The 22,484-nt window shown below is 41.3% G+C and overlaps 1 pseudogene; it reads left to right on the top strand.

The window, feature by feature from the left end:
• Positions 1-196: 196 nt before the first annotated feature.
• Positions 197-19,412, top strand: LOC139412595 (uncharacterized; annotated as a pseudogene).
• The last annotated feature ends 3,072 nt before the right edge of the window (positions 19,413-22,484 follow it).

The following is a 22,484-nucleotide window of genomic DNA, read 5'->3' as shown; positions in this document are numbered from 1 at the left end:
GTTTTCTAAGAAAAATGCATAGTTGTTTCGGCGTGTTTCGCAAGCCATCAATTCAAATCAATTTACAAAACAGAAACGGGTTTTTAGGTAACGTTAGAGAGATAGTCTCTGCTGCTTCGCAAGCCGCTTTTGTGGGACCTAACTGAGTTGACTACTTGTTGTGCATTTTGTCTTACGAACGTCGTGGGCATTCACCATGCACGCTGCCAAAGGTATGGTCGAGATACAATGTCATTATGTTGACGTTTTAATGTATTATTATCCCAGCGTTGCGTAGCCGAGCGGACACCCTTGAAATGCCTCTGTCAGTCTTTTTTTTTCTCTGTCGGTCTTTCCAACATAGTGATTGTAGAAACTCGAATGAACAACCTGGTTTCAGAGCATTTCGTATGATTTTGTACGTTATTCCCCAATACTTAGTATATCTTAGTATTTATTATATTTTACGAATTTAGTAAATGTACAATATTTAGAAAATTAGAAAAACGTACACTATGTTACAAATATGTCAAATGTATGACGTGTTACGAATTCTGGCTAGGTTGCTAAAATTAACTAGCTGGCTAATGTAAGCTAGGCTAGGGGTTAGGGTTAAATTTAGGAGTTAGGTTAAAGGGTTTCTTAAGGTTAGGGTTAGCTAACATGCAAAGTAGGTAAAAAGTAGTAAATAGTTGCTAATTAGCTACAACGCTATAGTTGTCCAAGATGAAATTCTAACTCGCAACCTTTGGATATACGTCCACCCATCCACCCGACCAAACACCGTTCTTTCATTTTTGCTTTAAGTAACCATCTGTCTTTGTAACCATAGCAAACGTAACATATAATACTAATTTAAGTGTCCTTGATTTACATTTACTATGTTCTGTCTAGCCTATGAGACCAGGCTGGCATGAATGAGCTGATGTTGTTGATAGGCTAGGCTACATAGTTGCTGTCTTTAGGATGCAGGAGGGCAAATATCAGCTGGGAAGATGACAGGAAACTTGAACATAGTCTACACATAATCGATTCCCAGTTAGCAAAATGACGTTGAAAATGCATATTTTCCAGACGTTGAAATTATGTTCATTTTCGTCTCTGGATGAAAGTTGAACATACATCTTTTCCGGATGTTAAAAATACTTTCATTTCGGATGTTGAAAATCCATATTCTCCGGACATTGAAAATACATATTTGACTGACCTTGAAAATACTTATTTTTTGGTCATTGTTTCTATGGGCAAATTTCAACCGTATATATATATACATGTAAATGAAGAAAACATTATATCACATTGCTTTAAAAAAAAATATATATATATATATATATATGAAAATATATATATATATATGAAAAAAAAAAAATATATATATATATATATATATATATATATATATATATATATATATATAATAATATGAAAATGGAGCAAACTGAAGATTGCATTATGGAATATGTATTATTACACCCATTTGTCACATGCACTCATGTTAACTTTTTCAAAAGCTTTAGAACTGGCAATGATCATGTTCAAAGTTTTCAGACCAACAGAAAAAATAGCAGAACACTACAATAACATTCTCAGTAACGGTTACAGAAATGTGTTTCTTGTTATGACTGTGATATTTGGTTCTACCTTAGTTGAATGCACTGACCATAAGTAGCTCTAGATAAGAATGTTTGCTAAAAGCCCAAAATGTAAATGTAAAATGATTTAGTCAGTCTCACAAGTTTGACAGCACGGTACAGTACAGTAGAGTTAAATTCAAATCAAGTGCAATCTCTATTGCACTCTACACTGCATTTTTCCACCTGGACAAAAGGAACAGCGACGTGAGAATGGTATTAATTGAATACAGTTGAGCGTTCAAATAATTCCCTCAAAGCTTATCACTAAGGTTAGGACCCTGGGCCGCCCCCATGTGAAAGGGTAGGTAACAACACATCTGCCACGCTGATCCTCAACACGGTGGCCCCTCAGGGGTGCGTGCTCAGTCCCCTCCTGTACTCCCTGTTCACCCATGACTGCATGGCCAAGCATGACTGCAGTACCATCATTAAGTTTGCAGACGACACAACAGTGACCACCGACAACAATGAGACAGCCTATAGGGAGGAGGTCAGAGACCTGGCAGTGTGGTGCCAGGATAACAACCTCTCCTTCAACGTGATCAAGAAAAAGGAGATGATCGTGGACTACAGGAAAAGGAGGGCCAAGCACACCCCAATTCTCATCGACGGGGCTGTAGTGAAGCAGGTCGAGAGCTTCCAGTTCCTTGGTGTCCACATCACCAACAAACTATCATGGTCCAAACACACAAAGACATTTGGGAAGAAGGTGCAACAACGCCTATTCCCCCTCAGGAGATTGAAAAGGTTTGGCATGGGTCCCCAGATCTTGCCAGTTGGTCAGCGCTCTGAGTACACGTCCTAGTAATCTGTATGGCCCCGCGGCCTTGTGAATTTTGACCTGTTTAATGGTCTTGTTTCCATCGGCTACGGAGAGTGCGATCACACAGTCGTCCGGATCAGCTGGTGCTCTCATGCATGCTTCAGTGTTGCTTGCCTCGATGCAAGCATAAAAGGCATTTAGCCCGTATGGTAGGCTCCCGTCACTGGGCAGCTCGCGGCTGGGTTTACCTTTGTAGTTTGTAATAGTTTGCAAGCCCTGCCATATCTAACGAGCGTCAGAGCCGATGTAGTAGGATTCAATCTTAGTCCTGTTTTGACGCTTTGCCTGTTTGATGGTTCGTCTGAGAGCATAGCATGTAATCCATGGCTTCTGGTTGGGATATGTACATATGATCACTGTGGGGACGACGTCGTCAATGCATTTATTGATGAAACCTGTGACTGAGGTGTTATAATCCTCAATGCCATTGGATGAATCTGAACATATTCCAGTCTGTGCTAGCAAAACAGTCCTGTAGCGTAGCATCCGTGTCATATGACCATTTCCGTATTGAGCGAGTCACTGGTCAGATTTGCCAAATAGAGGGCGAGGGAGAGCTTTGCATGCGTCTCTGTGAGTGGAGTGAAGGTGGTCTAAAGTTATTTTTTCTCTGGTTGCACATGTGACATGCTGGCAGAAATGAGGTAAAACGGATTTAGGTTTTCCTGCATTAAAGTCCCCGGCCACTAGGAGCACCACTTCTGGTTCAGTGTGGTCTTAGTGCCAGCATCAGTTTGTGGTGTTAAATAGACAGCTACGAAAAATATAGATGAAAACTCTCTTGATAGGTAGTGTGGTCTACAGCTTATCGTGAGGTACTATAACTCAGGCGAGTAATACCTCGAAATACTTCCTTAATATTAGACATCGCACACCAGCTGTTATTGACAAATAGACACACACCACCACCCCTCGTCTTACCGCAGGTTGCTGTTCTGTCCTTCCAAAGCACGGAAAACCCAGCCAACTGTATCTTATCCATGATGTATTTCAGCCTCGACTCTGTGAAACAGAAGATATTGCAGTTTTTAATGTCCTGTTGGTAGGATAGTCTTGAAGGAGCTCTTCCAGTTTATTCTCCAGTGATTGCACGTTGGCCAATAGAACGGATAGTAGAGGCGGGATACCCACTCGTGGATTTGGGCCTGGTCGGGGAGCACCAGTGTATCCTTCGTCAGACTCATCAAAAAAAAAATCTTTCTCCAGTTCAAGGTGAGTAATCACTGTTCTGATATCCATAAGCTCTTTTCAGTCATAGGAGAGAGTAGCAGAAACATTAAGTACAAAATAATTTACAAACAATGTGAGAAAACCCCCCACAAAATAGCACAATTGGTTAGGAGCACGTAAAACGGAAGCCATCCCCTCCGGCACCGTTATTCCATTCAGTAAAGTACAGTAGGGTACAGTACAATATAATACATTATATTGTACTTTACTATACTGTGTTGTACTGTACTATGGTCTACTGTATTATACTGAACTATACTCTACATTATTGTACTTTCCAAACTTGTGAAACATAGACATCTATGATTGGCTCAGATTTGGTCATAAACGTCTATGTTCAGATCAAATCAAGTCCGGACCAGATGTCTGTGGATGTTGAAATCAAGGCCGGTCTGGACCGGACCAAATCTGAACCAATTATAGAAGGGGGAAAAACAACACCTGTGGACATTGAAATAGAGACCAGAGAGGACGGACCAAATTTCAATATCTTTTCAACGTCCATGGATGTGGGTGTCGGACGGTACTCACTGGGTTATATTTTCTTTTAAAAATGAAACATTATAATATTGATTTGAATTCAATTAAATAGGCTCCAAATATGCAAAGGTTATAACCCAACCTGTTTTGGTAATTCATTAGTCCTCCTTCCAGGTCTCATCAGTCTTTGGTAGAGCTCGGTGTCCACCTAGTGGTGTAGTTCTGTTATGACACAGAGTAGTCTGAATTGTCAGAGAATAACACGTCTTTATCATTAGAATCACTCCTTCACCTTAATCATCACCTTGTTTTTTTTTGCCTCCCTGTCTCTAATTTTGCCTCCCTGTCTCTAATAATGGTCTACAGTACTCATTAGGCCTATGCTGTATAGGCTTGTGTACAGTTTGTTTGTCTTGTATTCTCTGCAGTCTCTGACACCCTGATGGAATTCATGGTGGATTTTTTAACCAAAGCCAAAGAGAAAGCAGATCGCAATGCCAACATTCCAGAGGAGCTGAGGGTCAACCTACAGAAGGCCCTGGACATAGCGTGTGGTCTAGACGGCTACCTGGAGGAAATGAGCAGCCGGTAAAGTGCACCTCTTGCCGAACTGTATCAGTGAGTATTTCCCGTGTCTGTCCCACAAACACAGTGCACATGCATGGTTTCTCATGCACAAGTCTTACGGAGCCTCTTGGAACACAACGATGGAACACAACTGGGAGAAAGTTTTAGAGGTCGGGCAAAACTCAGTTTCGGCTTCCCGAAAGAGTGCGTCAAATCACAGGGCATGTGGAAGGTGAGCTGTCTTTATTACCTGCATTGGGTAGAGTTGAGTGGATGCATGGCTAGAGAGATACATATTTAAATGTGCTAAATATTTGTCTTTCATTATATTTAATTGGCAGGCCAGACTCTGAAAATGCTGGTTCACATGAGTAAAGCCAAGATGATCCATGAGATAGGCATGTTCACAGGCTATGGGGCTCTGTCAATGGCTGAGGACTGCCCGAGGATGGTTCACTGGTTGCCTGTGAGCTTGAGCCACATCTTAAAGAATTTGCTCAGCCCATATTTGACAAGTCTCCACATGGCAGGAAGGAAACAGTAAAGATATGTTCTGCCATGGATACCATGAAGGTGACTAGTTAAAGCATGTTGTATAAGCCTGCAGTGATTTCACGTGTTGATCCGCTTGTTTAATAACCAGGTTATGAAGTCATGTGGATATACAATGCAAACCAAGTCACTTATGGAAACATAACTATTTATATTAAAAGTGTAATACGTATGATGAGTGTAGTAAGTAGGCTATGCTATATAACATAACCATTATTTGAGTGTCTGGTAGAGGTAAATGAAAATACACTGTATCCCGTACATTTAGCTCAATGACAGTGAATGGTTCAGTGCTCCGATAATATTGTCTCTTTTTAAAGGAAATGGCTGCAGCAGCCAAGTAGTTTGACGTGGTCTTCGTCGGCGCCGACGAGAACAACTACATCAACTACTACAAGTTCATCCTGGACCACAACCTCCTACGGCTGAGTGGTGTGACATGTGTGGATAACTCTCTGTTCAAGGCTAAGGTCTACCTAAAGGACACCGCTGATGAAAACGGACTGGCACTTCTGAGATTTTAACCAGTTTGTCACAAGTGATCCTCGTGTGGAGCAGGCCAAAGGGGAGACGTGGCTTGTAAAGTGGCAGATGATTACAGGGTATTTTCTCTTGTGTTAATGAGGAAGCGTTTGGTTTTCAAGGTCATTCTCCCTCTCGGAGATGGGATCAGCATCATCCGCGGAGTAGGTGCAGGTACAGGTAGTGTAAGACACATTCTCAGAACCACATTTAGTTCATGTTTTGTCCAAGTTTACTTTTAGCATTGGTACTTCCATTGTTCATTGGCAACGGTGGTTACTACTACCATAAGTCAAATGGTGCCTTTACAGTACTTAACAGCTCATACAGACTTTTTCCCAGATCGTTTACTACTCACAACTTGTGTCTCAGAGCAAGGTAACATACGATGCGATATTCCGTGGTGTGAATGGGCGGTCGATCCTGGACCGGATGCGTCTGGACGGCAGGGTGGCCTATGTGACAGGGGCAGGCCAGGGTATAGGCAGGGCGTTCGCACATGCTCTGGGAGAGGCTGGAGCCAAGGTGGCTGTCGTGGACATGGATCAAGGGAAGGCTCAGGGCGTGGCTGAAAGGTAAGGACTTGTCAGTAGAAAACAACACTATGATTGTTTGTTACAGTGTTGGCATTTCATATTACACTTCCACGTATATGCCAGCAGATGGTACTCTACTCTCACGGACAAGTAGAGGAAATACTGTATATTGTAAAATTCCAGGGCCAACTGACTATATTATATGTCAAAAAAACTTGCATGTGCACCATATTTTACATATGGAGACAAAGAATTATATAAATTATATTTCAATCTTATCAGTATAGACTAGGGATGAATATTTTCCCAAAAATCTACCAAGTTTCAATAATTCATATTTATCCAGAGAGTCCCAGGGAAAAACAAGAAGTGCCCATTTAAAGTGTTTAAAACCAAGATATGGCCAATATGCCAGGGTTCTCCCAAAATAAGTGAGGAGATGTGCCATCTTGTTGGCTTGGCTGGGCCACTATGTAATGATTTCAGAGCAAATCAAATGTATATTTCGTAGTGATAAAGTAACTATCTTTCATCGCCTGTGACATTGTTGTGAATTGCAAAACAGGCCTTTCATAAATTCTTATTTATCATGTTCCTCAATTAATTCAGCACATTTCAGCAGTAGACTATCTCCACACAGAGCGCACTCAGGACACACAGATTGCACCCCGAATATAGCTTTGTTGAATCATACAAACTTTGTAACGGCAGTCAAGTCAAATGACCAAAGTTGCTAATAAGCTTGCTATATAACCTCCTTGAACTAATGACAGAATATCTCCTATATTTGGCCAGATCAAGTTGATGATTATACAGATAGCATATTAGCTCATGAATAACATGGAGATGAAAAGTGGAAATAGTTTAAATATCAAGGTATCTTAACGGGGACCAACTCTGTTTTTAATAATATCTGTGTCTACTCTCATACAGTTTGTTGATCACACATTCTCTACCGAAGCTCTCATATGGGCAGCAAGGACGAGACAGCGCAGAGAAGCGGGGGAAATGTCATACCAGGATTTTGACATGCATAGGCGAGAGACGTTGTTTTGGTAATGCTACCTATGGATTACAGAATAAAGTTAGGAATTTTCATGCGAGATTCATGTTAGATTGGAACTGGATAGAAAAATAGCCTAGGCTCTAGGACAGGAGAAGATGATAGAATTTTCCCTCATGCCTCTGAATTCTTAACAGACTTGCCTATGTAGTGAAATGTGCATAGGCCTGTCAAATTTGGGACTGTCTGAAGAGTCGCAATGACAGCCCAAAGAGATATGTTATTTTATGAGCTATACTGTAGTGGTTTCCTGTAGGGTTTATTAACTTTTTTCAGGTTGCGTGTGAAGTCCGGCACTGTCAATTATGCGTGTGCTTTGAATTTATGGTGACTTTGTGTGAAGTAAATACACTAGGCTAAAGGCTTCCATGCGACAACCTGTTTGGATAATATGCTATATTTTTTTTTGCTAATCTACTGCTGCGCATGTTGTGCATTTTGTGGAATTGCATTAGTGCAATGTTTGGGGGAAATGTTGTAATTTCCTGTGTCTTGTCATAATTTTTTGAGCTGAAATGTGGAGATTGTTTTCCGGGACAGTCCCGGGACCCCGGTTACCCTTTTTAATCCGTAGTCTAGACATGTTGCCTATTGTCACATTTTAAACAGCCACTACTTTTTAATACAGGGATCAATTGCATTGCGATTACTGCTGACATCAGCAAATCCGTGAATGTTGAGAGGATGATTGACAGCATTGTGTCCAAATGGGGAGATATCCAAATAGCATGCACCAATGCAGGGATACACATGAACTCAGCCAGTGAAGACACCAGTCAGGAAGAGTGGGACCAAACCTTTGATGTCAACTTGAAGGAGACTTTCATGTCCTGTCAGGTGTTTAACTCCTCTACTGTATACTACTCTAGGCCTGTTTGATCTATTCCATCACTCAGAGGGTCATAACTGTGTCATAGAAAAATATAGTTTGCATTTCAGTTCTGCTTACATGTCTAAGTGTCTTGGGGGGAATGTTTGGCCTGTAAGTTACACATGAAATATATAGGAGAGTTTGAGTTAGGGTCTTTGAGTAAGTATGAATAATAATGAAAAGTGTGCACTAATGGTGCTTTTCCATTGTGACTTACCCCCACACCAGTGGGTCGCTAAGGTTTTATGTTAATGTCAGCTCTAGTGATATTGTGTTTCTATCAGGACTGTGACACACACAAAAATGGACTTACAAAAATGATGTTTTATTGTCACATACACTGGATAGGTGCAGTGAAATGTGTTGTTTTACAGGTTCAACTGGAGTAAATTAGGGTTAATTTACTTGCTCAAGGGCACATCGACAGATGTGGCTCGGGTAGGTAGCGTCAGGTAGCCCAACACTCTACCCGCTAGTCTACCTGTCGCTCTAAAGACTAAAGACTTGTGGTCGGCCACTAAAGATTTGTGGCGAGCAGAATCAACAACCTCCTTTCAGGAATGTTGCTACGTGAGAAGGTGTCAAAGTTCACAGTTAGCCCTTGTTATGTAAATGCAAGCTGAAAAGTAGTAAGGGCCTTGCCTTTAAGTTAGATCCGTTCCCGTCAGAGCCATGGTCCAGTGAGACACGGGTGCCGGCCTGCAAAGATGGAAACAGAAAAGTCTGAGCCTTTTGGGTAAAACACTGGGGTAAATCTTCAATGGAAATGCAGCAATAGGGTGTCAATACTAAAAGTGTGAAGAATGTTCCTAATATGCGTCCATTCCCCCGGAATTCTTGCCTCAGGCTGCAGGTCATGTGATGCTGAAGCAAGGATATGGGACGATTATTAACACAGCGTCCATGGCCAGTCTAATAGGTGAGTGATGATTCTATCTATCCTGTATATTTGTCTTCCTTTCATCTCCATGTATTGTGAGCCACGTGAAGAATGGTGAGCCAAGTGAAGAATAATGAGATGAGCTTTGTTGCTGCACTGATGTCTCCTACGCTGAGAAGTACATGTAATACACATCACAGTGCTGTTTTGCACCAGAACACCATTGTATACCGTTTGTTTCTGTAGCGTTGCAAACAGACTTGACTGGGCTTCTATAGTATTGCCATGTCAGTGTCTTTTAGTGAGCTTAAAGTGACATTAGAGGAAGAGAACTTGGTGACCCATTTCTCAAATGCAATCTATGTCTAACAGTATAATTGCTACTACTGCTAATCTTCATCGTATCACTGTTTATTCAGGCCAATGCTATAGTGATTTATCCAACCCCCCCCATTATTCTCCCGCTGCAAACGCACAGTTGTGATTGCTGCTCATTAAAGGCAGTTTTGCATCATAATAAACATCCGTCTCCTGAGCTGTGGGGAGGATGTGGAAGAAAGGCAACCTGAGGTCCAACATGTAAAGGGTGTTCCTGTGCAACAACCCTGCCTGCCTGTGCCAAGGGCCGTGTTTAAGCAGCGGAAGATGCTTTCAGATTTTACTGAGTGCATTGTGAAATCTGAGTTATTCACAGCCCAGTTGAAATCCTCCTACAGGTTCTTCCAGAGGAACAGCAGCACTTCATCAGCAGTATAGTCAAATCGCCAATAAACTCCTGTACCATATGGGCCTCAGTCCCAACTACAGGGGCAATCTGTAAAACAGGACCATGCTGGTAAATAGAGGCCGGTATAAAAAAAGTGATCAATTACTCACATTACCAGCAGTCCTGAAGGAATTTACTTTATTGGTCTGGACATCTGTTATAATATTGTCATAATGCATAATCAGATGGGACTTGTTTTAGCCAAGTAGGGTACCAAAAAGCAGCCGTGAATGTCCAATTAAAATGCACAATGACAGCTTTTTGTCCATCTGCTGAATAAAATGTGTTTTTCCCCCCTCCCCATCTCAGGAGAATGATGGTCAGACACACAGGAGGAGGAGCATTAAATGTACACTACATTAACAAAAATATGTGGACACCTGCTCGTCGAACATCTCATTCCAAAATCAAAAATCATGAGCATTAATATGGAGTTGGTCCCCCCTTTGCTGCTATAACAGCCACCACTCTTCTGGGAAGGCTTTCCACTAGATGTTGGAACATTTCTGAGGGGACTTGCTTCCATTATGCCACAAGAGCATTAGTGAGGTCGGACACTGATGTTTGGTGATTAGACCTGGCTCGCAGTCGGCGTTCCAATTCAACCCAAAGGTATTCAATGGAGGTTGAGGTCAGGGTTCTGTGCAGGCCAGTCAAGTTGTTCCACACCGATCTCGACAAACTATTTCTGTATGTACCTCATTTTGTGCACGAGGGGATTGTCATGCTTTAACAGAGTCCAATGGTGGCGAGCTTTACACCACTCCAGCCAAAGCTTGGTATTGCGCATGGTGATCTTAGGCTTGTGTGCAGCTGCTTGGCCATGGAAACTAATGTCATTAAGCTCCCGATGAACAGTTCTTGTGCTGACATTGCTTCCAGAGGCAGTTTAGAACACAGTAATGAGTGATGAGAGGACAGACAATTTGTACGCGCTACGCGATCAGCACTTGGCGGTCTCATTCTGTTAGCTGGTGTGGCCTACCACTTTGCGACTAAGCCGTTGTTGCTCTTAGACATTTCCACTTCACAATAACAGCACATACTGTTGACCGGGCAGCTTTAGCAGGGCAGTTATTTGACGAACTAACTTGTTCCTTTCAGCATGGCTGTGTGTTCAATTTTATACACCTCTCAGCAACGGTTGTGGCTGAAATAGCCAAATCCACTAATTTTGAAGGGGTGTCCACATACTTTTGTATATATAGTGCATTTATACATGCTAACAATATATATTCCAATATATATGGTCATATTTTTCATGCTGTTGGACTGTATTGGGAAGAGGATGTGCAGTGTTTGACCTGAGTGAGCAGAATAGAGGGAGTCATTGCAGTGGAGCTGTCATTCAAATGAATATACCTAGGGCTGTGGCGGTCACGTAATTTCATCAGCCAGTGATTGTCAAGCAAATAACTTTCGGTCTCATGGTAATTGACCGTTTAATTAACATAAACACATTTAGCATCTCCTGGCTTCCACACATAGCCTACAAGCCACTGATGCAAATCTACATTTAAAACATCTACATTTTAAAAAATCTAATAAATCAATGTAATATAGCCTTCTCCTTCACAATAAACCCATTACTTATTTTAGACAGGTATAAAGAAGCATGGTATGAAGAAATAGTTGTCGTTATGTTATGTCCTGATATGCCTATGCCAAATGGCTGTGGGCAACACTAGTTCCTCTAGCAGACAAGATTTGCTTAGAATTCCATGGCAGTATTTTATAGTAAAAAGAATGCAATTGAACAAAGCTGAATAAAGTAGGATATTTTCTCCAAATTATTTGAGGGAGTGCACACATGCAACTATTCTGTGTTGAGCGGTTAACCAAGAAATAAGTATTCCTATATGCTTAATTTAGTTATTAATGCAACTTTAGTTGTTCTACAAAGGTTGGGATATATTTTTTGATAATACATTGTAAGGCTGCATGATGCGACTAGTGATGATTAGAAAAAAGTTGCTTGAAAGACGAGCTCTGCGTTGTTTTTTTGCAGTGTTTAGGCTGGGCGCTGCTGGTGGAGAAGTCAGGTGCAGGAGAGCAGAGAGGTGTGAACAGTCCACTTTATTTGGCAGGAGAGACGCAGCTGTGTCAAAAACCTCCAACCAAAATTAGGCAAAAGTGTAAATGCGCCAAAATAGACACAACTATATAAAGTTAACAAAGTAACAATCTTCATGTAAACAATAAACACGGAACAAACCAGCATAACACAAAACAATCCTACACAAAGACATGATGGGGAACAGAGGAATAAATACATATGATGATTGGGGAATGAAAACCAGGTGTGCAGGGAACAAGACAAAACAAATGGATACATGAAAAATGGAGTGGTGATGGCTAGAAAGCCGATGACGTCGACCGCTGAACGCCGCCCAAACAAGGAGAGGAGCGACTTCAGGGAAAGTTGTGACACACAGTTGTCATGACGTTGGCCTGGGGGTAGGTTTATGACAGTCATAAATACCTCTTCCCCCCTTTTTCCTCTCTCTAACCTACTGATGTTACATGTGCAAAACCCTTGGTTAACATAGAGATTCTGGGAACATCAGAAGGTGGAGGGAAATTAACTATATTCTGGTAATTTGACCAATTGAACATATGAGGTGGTACTTATTGAATATGAATTAAGTCAGTTCGGTTGTCATCTGAGACATTCTCATCAATGATAAGATGACATAAACTTTACAGTGGAAAGTCTACACATCAGAGTTATCGGATTTACATGGAATTGTTGTTCAATTTAAATGTTTGAATATGAAATTATTCGTGATGGGATGAAATGTGATTTTATCTTCTAAAATGTGAGATTTGGGTTTTCATAAGGTTCTGCTCAATCAGTGGCCCGCCCCTGTGAAGGGACATGGGCTATAAAACCTTTCAAACACGCCCTCCTCTCCCTTCCTATATAAAGCCTTGACGACAATATAACCTCCTGTTCCGAGGATGTGAGTACGACGGTCCGATGTCAGAATGGTTCAGATAATAACTACAGAACGAAGCCAACATCAGCGTGAGCTTTGGTTGCGAATGGCATGAACTTTGAACTCTTATTCACTACAGAAGTGATACCTCCTAGCCGTTGAGTTAGCAACATCAGCTGCAAATGCAGGTTAGGAAGGAACAGACAGAGTATCCCGTCTACCACACAACAACATTACTACAACGTCTCCAATTGACCACCAGAGACATTCTTCAAAGGACAAAGGACTCGGTTTGGCAACACGGCCTTCCATCTACCACCAACCTACCGAAGCGCAGCTCAGAGTAAATATTTATTACATTTTCCTTTTCCAAAAGGGTGGTAATTTAGAATGCATAAGATACTGTATTTACGATAGCACAGCTTCTACCTTTGTCCCTCAGTCTTCCCGCTCTTTCACTCAAACCCATCCCTTTTCTTTTGTGTAACAAGCTGTCTTATCTGTTCCGCCCGCTAGGGACGTTTTCCTTTATGACATAATTTGTAATCAAGTTATGATTTAATTATGTGTATGTGTAATTCTGTGTGATTAGTTAGGTATTTAGTAAATAAATTATTAAACCCAATTTTGTATTTCTGATTCAACTTGTAGGCCAGGGTTTGTGCAGATAACCAAGAATGTACAACTTTCAGATGAGACTGAATTAAGATGACGATTAATATTGACTGCTATTGATGTAAAATATTACTAGGTCTTTAAGAGTTTATTCGGAAGATAACAGCTCTATAAATATTATTTTGTGGTGCCCGACTCTCTAGTTAATTACATTTACATGATTAGCTCAATCAGGTAATATTAATTACGGAGAAATTATTTTATAGAATATCATGTCATATCACTTAATCTGGCGTAGCCAAAGACACGGCACAGTCTTTACACACTTCATCAGTCACTCATTCACAATTTGACAAGCACTTGATAATGTCTCAAATCTCACGGCGACATCTCCTTTGTGTGGCCGTAATGCACCCTAAAATAATACATGCCTTTTGCGGCCAGTGCCCATTGTGCCCTTTTCTTTACTTAGATTTGTGTGTATTAGGTAGTTGTTGTGGAATTGTTAGATTACATGTTAGATATTGCTGCACTGTCAGAACTAGAAGCACAAACATTTCGCTACACTAGCAATAACATCTGCTAACCATGTGTATGTGACCAATAAAATTTGATTTGATTTGTTTTGACCTAAGTGTTCTCACACACATGGCTCTCCATCACGTGATCAGGTCTTTCTCATAGGCTACAAGTGAAGACAGACACCGGGGACGCAACTGCGCGTGTCCTTATCCAATTCCGACATGCGCATTGAAGATATTGGAAGAACTGTCCACATTTACTTTTCGTCAGCCAACAAGATGAGTAGGCTTAATGAACAGCAAAAGCACTAGCCTATGTCAATATACTATCCCCCATAGTACAGAAGTCGACTTATTCTATTCTGTGCGAGAAATACATATTCCAAAAAGAGTCTGGGACAGCTGTGCGATGTGATAGATCCCAAATTAATACAACCACTAGTATCAAAAACCTTTTGTATGCAATGTGGCTGACGCAACAGATCAGAATATTTAGCTTAAAATGTTGATCAACTATTAGGCTATTTCTTCACATTATAAGCTCAGCGATGCACAAATGGCAGTAAGCTATAAGCGTGAATGTTCCATTAGCGGAAAAACACCAATATCACAAGTGACCACAAATGCAATTATGCATGCAATGCTTTTATTATAAAGGTAAAAAAATGTATGGTGCAAATGATCTTCCCCAAACTTGAAATGCGCTGCTTATGTATGCTAGTTAGGTCCTACACCCCTTGTAAAGTGGATTAATGTTCTTCATTTTAAGAAATTATTTGGCCACTTTAGTTGTGATACAAACCTTATTAAAACATATAGGCCTATATGCTAGACTACATGATGTGTGTGACTATGATTCGAAAAAGTCACGGGAAAAAAGCAGAATTCACAAGTGATAATATATAATTCACAAGTGATAGGCTAATATTGTCACCCATCAGACTATTCTTGATTTAATCTTGTCTTTACATATACTAAATAATATTGGAGTGAAATTTGTTTTGATTTAGAATGGACCGTTATCATACACCTGTATCGAAACAGGGGCAGCAGGAAAAAAATGTATCTACAGTATGCACTTAAATAGCGAATGGAGGACGCTTTTCCAGTGGTTCATTTTCATGCCAACTAGGTAGGCTATACTCCTGTTGTAAATATAAGCAATGTGCTTAATATAAGGAATGTTGAGAAATACATATAGTAGGCTTAGCCTATAGAAAGCTGATGGGATCCTCCTCTTTTTAGTAAAGGCCATGACTCCTGTTTTCTCACACAATTGCATAGCCTATAGAAATGTTGTGCAACCTGAGCTCATGGGCTCTCATGAAGTGTTTGATTAGATTTTCGATTACATTTGCATTTATTTAACATTTGCATTGTCAGAGTGATTAGAGGGACAATAGGGTGCTGAATACCAGGCAGTTAGCAAGTTTGGTAGGATACTAATGTCCAGCAGCAGAATGAGAGCTTGGAGAAGCCCAGTTACCGTGACTAAACGGTCACGTGGAATTTGACTGCCATCATGACTCGTGACCGCCTGTGTGGCGGTAATACGGTCACCGCAACAGCCCTAGATATACAGTGGGGCAAAAAAGTATTTAGTCAGCCACCAATTGTGCAAGTTCTCCCACTTAAAAAGATGAGAGAGGCCTGTGATTTTCATCATAGGTACACTTCAACTATGACAGACAAAATGAGAAAAAAAAATATCCAGAAAATCACATTGTAGGGTTTTTAATGAATTTTTTTGCAAATTATGGTGGAAAATAAGTATTTGGTCATTAACAAAAGTTTATCTCAAACACACCGCCCGGGCAACGAAGGAGTGGCTTCGTAAGAAGCATGTCAAGGTCCTGGAGTGGCCTAGCCAGTCTCCAGATCTCAACCCCATAGAAAATCTTTGGAGGGAGTTGAATGTCCGTGTTGCCCAGCAACAGCCCCAAAACATCACTGCTCTAGAGGAGATCTGCATGGAGGAATGGGCCAAAATACCAGCAACAGTGTGTGAAAACCTTGTGAAGACTTACAGAAAACGTTTGACCTCTGTCATTGCCAACAAAGGGTATATAAACAAAGTATTGAGATAAACTTTTGTTATTGACCAAATACTTATTTTCCACCATAATTTGCAAAAAAATTCATTAAAAATCCTACAATGGGATTTTCTGGATTTTTTTTCTCATTTTGTCTGTCATAGTTGAAGTGTATCTATGATGAAAATTACAGGCCTCTCTCATCTTTTTAAGTGGGAGAACTTGCACAATTGGTGGCTGACTAAATACTTTTTTGCCCCACTGTACTTGCAGTTGCCATCAGCATGTTAACGTACATAAGCACAAGGTATCCTTTCTTATAAAGAGCCAATCATTCTGTCCCGAGGACTTGACTCTGTGTAGGCCTGCCTGATGAAAGGGCTTGTTTTCCCCCACTTAGAATGGGCAATAAGTAGCAGGGTGAATGTTAGAGGGTTTTAGAGAGTGCTCTCCTTCTGCCTCTCTTTCTACCTCTCTAAGGATTACTGCTCTTAAAGACGGAAAACATCAATGCAGGTGTATTTGAAGGATGAAGGCCTGTTTTGAATGGTATTTTGGAGCCATATCATCAGGTCTTCAGTGAGGATTAGCACTGTTAGGCTTTTTTTCCTGTCCTGATAAATCGGCTTTCACCTTCAATCTGGGTGTAAGCCCTGGGCTCTGCTCCTCCTCACGTGCTCTTCCTCTCCTCTTGGGCTGGGGCCCTACCCAGGGGCCTGCACCTCCTCCTCAGCCTCCTCACTCCACCATGGAAGCATTCTCTTCTCACATCAGCTATTTTACTTTCTAAACAGAAGCTCCAGTCCAGTCTGTCTCCCCAGGACCGGCCCCTGCCTCTCTGCAGCTGTGTCATATTTATCATCTCAGTCCCAACCGAAGCAATTTGGCAGTGAGATCACGGGGCGACGAGGTTAACTACTAAAGTTGTATGTAACTTGGAGGCTTCCTTGTGATGATTAATCAACCTGAGGAAAATGAGCCGCTGTCCCAGCATCCCATGCAGTGTGCAGCATCTGTGATGGTCAAGGCAAACAAATGGTGTGTTGCCTTTGTTGCTGAACACGGTGCAGAACCGGACATTACAAGCAATTAATTTGACATGGCTTCATCCACGGGGTCCCCAGCAGCTAATGGAGGTGTTTTCATGTAGCATCCAGTATGAAAGCAGGGAGCTGAGTTATGATTGAAATGAAGCAACGCTCCAAATGAATTACACACAGGGGTACTCTCGGAGAAAGTGTGTATTGAATGTGTTTCATGGTTGTTAAAGGGGTAAGGTTTGGTTTTTAGACATTGAGTGCAACTTACATGGTCAGAGATAAAACAGGTGACATGTTCACGTTGGTTGACAGTGGTCTCTTTGTTCTTTTGCCTGTCCCCCTCCTCTGCAGTGCCCCATCCACAGAAGCAGCTTGCCTACAACAGCTCAAAGGCAGGAGTGCTCAAACTGACACAGTCTCTTGGCACAGAGTGGATAGACAGAGGGGTCCGAGTCAACTGCATCTCGCCGCAAGTGTTTGTCTCCCATGTTTGTTATAAACAGAATAGACCTACAGTATAGTATCAATGTCAGGGACTGTATCCCCATGCCAAAACAGTTTACACATCACTTATAGGCACGGATAAAAAGGAGAAGATTTCAATCCTCACTTGTATTAAGAATGTACACATACAAAAAGTCCATGCATTGTTTTTTTTTATTGAGCTGCCAAGTGCAGTATAGCACATCATTACAGAACTATAGTGCTGAGCAGTGATTGAGTGGTTTCCTCCTCTGGAATGGCTCCATTTGAGAATGAGGCACCAGTTTAAGTCCTCAAACAATGTGCTCCAGCTTAATTGGATGACGTCTTGAGGGATGAATCAACCAAACACTTGCTCTAATTGTTATATTCAATTAGGGAATCAAATTAGCATCATCACTACAAGTGGCTCCACAACAATAGCTTGTTGTTTGTGTATGTTTGCCTGTGAAGCCGTGCGGTGGGAAGACGAGGGCTGAGAAAAAGTTCTGTCTGTGTGTTCGGTGGCGCATCCCTTAGCCACAGCCATCCCTGAGCAAATCCGTCCAGTGAGTCGGCTCAGCGGGCCCGTCACGGCCCCAGAACAAAGCGCCCATTCATGCGCCAGTCGCCGCTTTGCTTTATTTATTGCCAGCTTGTTTGCTCATTTTAATTTGCAAAGAAGCAATTCTTTCCCCCTGCTAACTGGCTGTCTCAATGGGCCGCTGATTTCTTTGAAGTGACAGTCTGTAAATATGCATAAAAAAAGGGACACAATTAGCGGAGGGCGAGGTTGACTGCAGCCTGATTTCATTGGCAACTTTAGCCGCGCCGGTGATAAGCTGCATTATCTACAAAATTGGTTGAGGGAAAACAGCACCTCTGATTGCCAGGAAAGGTTCCAGATAACAGGGCGCTGAAGAGAAATATAATTGAGGTGGAATATGTTAACTATGGTGTCACATGCTCCTTGGAGGCGCTAATTTATCCAAATGTTGGAATTTGTATCAAGGCACAGCCTGGAATACTGTAGGCCAAACATGTTAGGTCTGGGCTAAAGATGAGTCGACCGTGAAGCTTTTAGCTACTGTCATATTGATTGTGTGAAAAGCCTGAAGTCGTCTCACATTAGACACAGATGTGTTGACATGTTTATCCAAGTTATATATTTAATTAGGTGGAGAGAAAATCATTGGTTATGATACACTAATGCTGACATTAGACTGGAAGAGGCATCGTCTAGACTTGAAAGTGCCTATGTCTCAGAGGAGGAAATCAGACGAGGAAATGCCTACAGTACCAACACACCTGTTTCCTTTAAATGCCACTCAAGCACCTGAAAATCAAACCAGCTCAAGCACATATCAGGCAGGAATCAAAGTGAGATTGTGAGCAAGACGCAGAGAAAGTGCTTATCTACAGGCTCCTGAAGGCAAATTACACCCAGGGTCCCATCGTACCCGGTGGCGCTTCCTGCGATGTGCCAGTCATTAAACGGCACGAGTCCCACTGTAAATACCATCAGAGATGCTGCGCCGTGCCCTTTCTCTGAGGATAATTGGGTTTATTTTTGTCACCAAAGCGGTGGCTCTGAAACACGATGCCGCTGTCACTCCTGGCTCTGAAGTCTGATGTCTCTGATTCCTCTTGTTGATTTTTTTTTCTCTCCCTCCATCCTTGTCTCTCCCTCTCTCATTTCAGGGGGATTGTTGACACCCCTCTCATCCTCTCAGAGAGTCTGAGGCCTCTGGTGCAGTGCTGGCTGTCAGATATCCCTGCTGGACGACTGGCTCTAGTGACAGACCTGCAAGCTGCAGTGGTCTACTTGGCATCTGACGCCTCCGACTACATGACAGGGCATAACTTAGTCATAGAGGGTGGGCAAAGTCTGTGGTAGAGAGAGGGCGATACTTTCTTTGTTCCACCCTTGGATCACACAGCGAGGGAGATACTTTCTTTGTTCCACTCTTGGATCACTCTTGGGAATAGGCACCTACTGTGAATGATCTCCACAGGGGAGAATAGAATAGAATAACATTGAGAGATTAGGTCAGGGTGATTACCTCACTGGTTTAGCATTATGTCAGATTGGAGATGGTTTTTGTTAAGTTTCATACGGTGCTCTTCCAATAAATGGGTCATATTTATTTAGACACAATTGTGCTTTTATATTATATCTATGATCGATTTTCTTGACAGTAATGCACACCTTGTTGCACATCCTTAACACGCTGATCGTATCCCTTCTACATGGTGCAAATCTGTTTTGTCATACAGAAACCCTTTACTCGCTTGCCTCTGAGTGACTCTTCTAAACAAGTATTCAAACCATTGGCCTCGTCAGAGGTATTTTGTTTCGTTGGTGCCAAGTTGTTGAAAGTGATTCATACAGTAGTTCAAGATATTAACACGCTAAACTCATGCTCTTTTCGACTGTGCAAGCAAGTACAGTACGCACTGGATTGGGCAAAGTAAATGAAGAAAGGGGATCCTATAAAGTGGCTCCACTGTACTGAGATGTGTATGGCAAGATACTGTACACAAGACAGTCTGTCCCTCAAATAAACACTATCAAACCTGTAAAAAATAAACATTCTTTTTTTTATCAAAAGAAAACGTAAACTATAACGTAAACATTACGGGGACTGTACACTTAAGTAAGGTTTCTAAACTAGCTAGACATTGTTGCATAGAAATGTGTAATATCTACCTGTTTGACAGGCTCCTGGGCTGTGGTTGTGTGTTTCTCTGGGTACCATAGCATATCCCTGTCCCTCCCCTGTTCAGCTCGTCTCTCTCATGGTTTTGCTGATTGGTCCCCCAAGTGGTGCTTACGAGCCGCATCTTAATTGCTCCCTGTACTGTTTATGTGCTGCAAAACAATACTTAAAGGAGAGGTTAGCTGAGGGCACGGCCTCAGTCACTGCAATTATACCAAAGGAGTGTCCAATTAGCACCATCTATGCAATGAGACAGTGCTCGTGTTTGTGTGAGCAACTTCTCACTATTAGTGGCTGTACTCAGATTTACATAATGGGGTCTGGTCATTAACTGAGCTAGTGAGTGAGAGGATCCCATTTAGATATGGAAAGATCTGATGATCGCTGCATTTCAGTTGGATTTGATGTAGAAGACATCTCAAACCTGCTTGGTAGATACACAACTCTGAACTTTGAATGATTTTATTTTCCTCACAGGAAAATATCAGAAATGAGATTCCTGTAATCAGTGAATGTGAGAATATATTGAGAATGAGCTAATGAACATGTAAATGTGCCTAGAGCATGTTCTTTGTTAGGCACTTCATCAGATGGCCACAAAGGGGCGGTCTAGAGTCAGGATACTAGCTGTTTGAATGTTGGGCTATAAAGGACGTTGTATGCCATTGTCTGACAGCAATAACAACTGGTCTGCTATATATATATATATATATATATATATATATATATATATATATATATATATATACAATTACTCTCTCATCTCTTATATTTATATATATATATATATATGAGATGAGAGAGTAATTGTCAAGGTTCAGAGCAATTGAAATGCTACCTAACCAGTTAATATTGAGTGTTGGAATATCTGTTTTTATCTATTGTTGCAATTATTGTTGTCTATCAACAATGACAAGCCACCAGGGTCTGACAACTTAGATGGAAAATTACTGAGGATAATAGTGGACGATATTGTCACTCCTATTTGCCATATCTTCAATTTAAGCTTACTAGAAAGTGTGTGCCCTCAACCCTGGAGCGAAGCAAAAATACATTCTGCTACTTAAGAATAGTAAAGTCCCCTTTACTGGCTCAAATAGCCAACCAATTAGTCTGTTACCAACCCTTAGCAAACTATTGAAAAAAATGGTGTTTGACCATTGCTATTTTACAGTAAACAAATTGACAACAGATTTTCAGCACGCTTATAGGGAAGGACATTCAACATGCACAGCACTTGCACAACTGACTGATGATTAGCTGAGAGAAATTGATGATTAAAAGATTTTGGGGCTGTTTTGTTAGACTTCAGTGCGGCTTTTGACAAGAAAGATCATAGTCTGCTGCTGGAAAAACTTATGTGTTATGGCTTTACACCCCCTGCTATAATGTGGATAAAGAGTTACTTGTCTAACAGAAAACAGAGGGTGTTCTTTAAGGGAAGCATATCAAATATAATCCAGTTAGAATCAGGAATTCCCCAGGGTAGCTGTTTAGGCCCCTTGCTTTTTTCAATTTTTACTAATGACATGACACTGGCTTTGAGTACTCAACACTATACACGTCAGCTACTACAGCGACTGAAATGACTGCAACACTTAACAAAGAGCTGCAGTTAGTTTCAGAATGGGTGCCAAGGAATAAGTTAGTCCTAAATATATATAAAAAAAACTAAAAACATTGTATTTGGGACAAATCATTCACTAAACCTTAAACCTCAACTAAATTATGTAATGAATAATGTGGAAATTGAGCAAGTTGAGGTGACTAAACTGCTTGAAGGCACACAATACTACATAGAGCCATGACTACATGGCTAAGCACACAGCCAAGACAACACAGGAGTGGCTTCGGGACAAGTCTCTGAATGTCCTTGAGTGGCCCAGCCAGAGCCCAGACTTAATCCAGATCGAACATGTCTGGAGAGACCTGAAAATAGCTGTGCAGCAACCCTCCCCATCCAACCTGACAGAGCTTGATAGGATCTTCAGAGAAGAATGGGAGAGACTCCCCAAATACAGTTGTGCCAAGCTTGTAGCATCATACCCAAGAAGAATTGAGGCTGTAATCGCTGCCAAAGGTGCTTCAACAAAGTACTGAGTAAGAGTCTGAATACTTATGTAGATGTGTTATTTCCGGTTTTAATTTTTAACAAATGTGATAAATATTCTAAAAACCTGTTTTTGCTTTGTTATTATGGGGTATTGTGTGTAGATTGATTAGGGAAAAAACAATTTAATGCATTTTAGAA

The sequence above is a fragment of the Oncorhynchus clarkii genome, chromosome 7 (assembly GCF_045791955.1).
Source record: "Oncorhynchus clarkii lewisi isolate Uvic-CL-2024 chromosome 7, UVic_Ocla_1.0, whole genome shotgun sequence".
NCBI lineage: Eukaryota > Metazoa > Chordata > Actinopteri > Salmoniformes > Salmonidae > Oncorhynchus > Oncorhynchus clarkii.
This window is presented reverse-complemented; position numbering and strand designations above follow the sequence as displayed.